We start from the raw sequence: 4,420 nt of genomic DNA, 5'->3' as shown, positions 1-4,420 counted from the left end.
CCCTTTTAGCTCGGAAAAGTTTCCTGATCGCTGATTGGTTGGACGAGATAATTCTAACCAATTAGCGATCAGGAAACTTTTCCGGGCTAAAAGGGCACCGCTGCGAGTCGGTGCAAATCTGCCCCGAAAAAGAAATGGACTATAGTCAGGGACACATACTAGGTTGGTTTGTTGTGAGCGAACAGACAAAGTCTCCCACCATCACCAATTTGCAGTGGACAGAGAGGTTATTAAAGCTGTACTAGTCAGGGACACAAGCATATTAGGTTGGTTTGTTGTGAGCGAGCAGATAAAAGTCTCCCATCATCACCAATTCGCAGTGGCCAGGGTGGTGATTAAAGCTGTACTAGTCAGTGCCACCCATACTAGGTTGGTTCGCTGTGAGCGAGCAGACAAGGTCTCCCACCATCACCAATTCGCAGTGGCCAGGGTGGTGATTAAAGCTGTACTAGTCAGGGACACCTATACTAGGTTAGTTTGTTGTGAGCAAGCAGGCAAAAGTCTCCCACCATCACCAATTCGCAGTGGACAGAGGTTATTAAATCTGTACTAGTGAGGGCCACCCATACTAGGTTGGTTTGTTGTGATGCGAACCAGACAAAAGTCTCCCATCATCACCAATTTGCAGTGGACAGAGAGGTTATTAAATCTGTACTAGTGAGGGGCCACCCCTACTAGGTTGGTTTGTTGTGAGCAAGCAGGCAAAAGTCTCCCACCATCACCAATTTGCAGTGGACAGAGAGGTTATTAAATCTGTACTAGTGAGGGCCACCCATACTAGGTTGGTTGTTGTGAGCGAGCAGGCAAAAGTCTCCCACCATCACCAATTCGCAGTGGACAGGGTTATTAAATCTGTACTAGTGAGGGCCACCCATACTAGTTGGTTTGTTGTGAGCGAGCAGGCAAAAGTCTCCCACCATCACCAATTTGCAGTGGACAGAGAGGTTTATTAAATCTGTACTAGTGAGGGCCACCCATACTAGGTTGGTTTGTTGTGAGCGAACAGACAAAAGTCTCCCATCATCACCAATTTGCAGTGGACAGAGAGGTTATTAAATCTGTACTAGTGAGGGCCACCCATACTAGGTTGGTTTGTTGTGAGCGAGCAGGCAAAAGTCTCCCACCATCACCAATTCGCAGTGGACAGAGGTTATTAAATCTGTACTAGTGAGGGCCACCCATACTAGGTTGGTTTGTTGTGAGCGAGCAGGCAAAAGTCTCCCCACCATCACCAATTTGCAGTGGACAGAGAGGTTATTAAATCTGTACTAGTGAGGGCCACCCATACTAGGTTGGTTTGTTGTGAGCGAACAGACAAAAGTCTCCCATCATCACCAATTTGCAGTGGACAGAGAGGTTATTAAATCTGTACTAGTGAGGGCCACCCCATACTAGGTTGGTTTGTTGTGAGCGAAACAGACAAAAGTCTCCCATCATCACCAATTTGCAGTGGACAGAGAGGTTATTAAATCTGTACTAGTGAGGGCCACCCCTACTAGGTTGGTTTGTTGTGAGCAAGCAGGCAAAAGTCTCCCACCATCACCAATTCGCAGTGGACAGAGGGTTATTAAATCTGTACTAGTGAGGGCCACCCATACTAGGTTGGTTTGTTGTGAGCGAGCAGGCAAAAGTCTCCCACCATCACCAATTTGCAGTGGACAGAGAGGTTATTAAATCTGTACTAGTGAGGGCCACCCATACTAGGTTGGTTTGTTGTGAGCGAGCAGGCAAAAGTCTCCCACCATCACCAATTCGCAGTGGACAGAGAGGTTATTAAATCTGTACTAGTGAGGGCCACCCATACTAGGTTGGTTTGTTGTGAGCGAGCAGGCAAAAGTCTCCCACCATCACCAATTTGCAGTGGACAGAGAGGTTATTAAATCTGTACTAGTGAGGGCCACCCATACTAGGTTGGTTTGTTGTGAGCGAGCAGGCAAAAGTCTCCCACCATCACCAATTCGCAGTGGACAGAGGTTATTAAATCTGTACTAGTGAGGGCCACCCATACTAGGTTGGTTTGTTGTGAGCGAGCAAGGCAAAAGTCTCCCACCATCACCAATTTGCAGTGGACAGAGAGGTTATTAAATCTGTACTAGTGAGGGCCACCCATACTAGGTTGGTTTGTTGTGAGCGAACAGACAAAAGTCTCCCATCATCACCAATTTGCAGTGGACAGAGAGGTTATTAAATCTGTACTAGTGAGGGCCACCCATACTAGGTTGGTTTGTTGTGAGCGAACAGACAAAAGTCTCCCATCATCACCAATTTGCAGTGGACAGAGAGGTTATTAAATCTGTACTAGTGAGGGCCACCCCTACTAGGTTGGTTTGTTGTGAGCAAGCAGGCAAAAGTCTCCCACCATCACCAATTCGCAGTGGACAGAGGTTATTAAATCTGTACTAGTGAGGGCCACCCATACTAGGTTGGTTTGTTGTGAGCGAGCAGGCAAAAGTCTCCCACCATCACCAATTTGCAGTGGACAGAGAGGTTATTAAATCTGTACTAGTGAGGGCCACCCATACTAGGTTGGTTTGTTGTGAGCGAACAGACAAAAGTCTCCCACCATCACCAATTCGCAGTGGACAGAGAGGTTATTAAATCTGTACTAGTGAGGGCCACCCATACTAGGTTGGTTTGTTGTGAGCGAGCAGGCAAAAGTCTCCCACCATCACCAATTCGCAGTGGACAGAGAGGTTATTAAATCTGTACTAGTGAGGGCCACCCATACTAGGTTGGTTTGTTGTGAGCGAGCAGGCAAAAGTCTCCCACCATCACCAATTTGCAGTGGACAGAGAGGTTATTAAATCTGTACTAGTGAGGGCCACCCATACTAGGTTGGTTTGTTGTGAGCGAGCAGGCAAAAGTCTCCCACCATCACCAATTCGCAGTGGACAGAGAGGTTATTAAATCTGTACTAGTGAGGGCCACCCATACTAGGTTGGTTTGTTGTGAGCGAGCAGGCAAAAGTCTCCCACCATCACCAATTCTGCAGTGGACAGAGAGGTTATTAAATCTGTACTAGTGAGGGCCACCCATACTAGGTTGGTTTGTTGTGAGCGAGCAGGCAAAAGTCTCCCACCATCACCAATTTGCAGTGGACAGAGAGGTTATTAAATCTGTACTAGTGAGGGCCACCCATACTAGGTTGGTTTGTTGTGAGCGAACAGACAAAAGTCTCCCACCATCACCAATTTGCAGTGGACAGAGAGGTTATTAAATCTGTACTAGTGAGGGCCACCCATACTAGGTTGGTTTGTTGTGAGCGAGCAGGCAAAAGTCTCCCACCATCACCAATTTGCAGTGGACAGAGAGGTTATTAAATCTGTACTAGTGAGGGCCACCCATACTAGGTTGGTTTGTTGTGAGCGAGCAGGCAAAAGTCTCCCACCATCACCAATTCGCAGTGGACAGAGAGGTTATTAAATCTGTACTAGTGAGGGCCACCCATACTAGGTTGGTTTGTTGTGAGCGAGCAGGCAAAAGTCTCCCACCATCACCAATTTGCAGTGGACAGAGAGGTTATTAAATCTGTACTAGTGAGGGCCACCCATACTAGGTTGGTTTGTTGTGAGCGAGCAGGCAAAAGTCTCCCACCATCACCAATTCGCAGTGGACAGAGAGGTTATTAAATCTGTACTAGTGAGGGCCACCCATACTAGGTTGGTTTGTTGTGAGCGAGCAGGCAAAAGTCTCCCACCATCACCAATTTGCAGTGGACAGAGAGGTTATTAAATCTGTACTAGTGAGGGCCACCCATACTAGGTTGGTTTGTTGTGAGCGAGCAGGTAAAAGTCTCCCACCATCACCAATTTGCAGTGGACAGAGAGGTTATTAAATCTGTACTAGTGAGGGCCACCCATACTAGGTTGGTTTGTTGTGAGCGAGCAGGCAAAAGTCTCCCACCATCACCAATTCGCAGTGGACAGAGGTTATTAAATCTGTACTAGTGAGGGCCACCCATACTAGGTTGGTTTGTTGTGAGCGAGCAGGCAAAAGTCTCCCACCATCACCAATTCGCAGTGGACAGAGGTTATTAAATCTGTACTAGTGAGGGCCACCCATACTAGGTTGGTTTGTTGTGAGCGAGCAGACAAAAGTCTCCCATCATCACCAATTCGCAGTGGATAGAGAGGTTATTAAATCTGTACTAGTCAGGGACACCTATACTAGGTTGGTTTGCTGTGAGCAATCAGACAAAAGTCTCCCACCATCACCAATTCGCAGTGGCCAGGGTGGTGATTAAAGCTGTACTAGTCAGGGCTACACATACTAGGTTGGTTTGTTGTGAGCGAGCAGACAAAAGTCTCCCATCTTCACCAATTTGCAGTGGCCAGGGTGGTGATTAAAACTGTACTAGTCAGGGCCACCCATACTAGGTTGGTTTGCTGTGAGCGATCAGACAAAAGCCTCACATCAGTGG

Source organism: Palaemon carinicauda, chromosome 32, assembly GCF_036898095.1.
Source record: "Palaemon carinicauda isolate YSFRI2023 chromosome 32, ASM3689809v2, whole genome shotgun sequence".
Lineage (NCBI taxonomy): Eukaryota > Metazoa > Arthropoda > Malacostraca > Decapoda > Palaemonidae > Palaemon > Palaemon carinicauda.
This window is presented reverse-complemented; position numbering follows the sequence as displayed.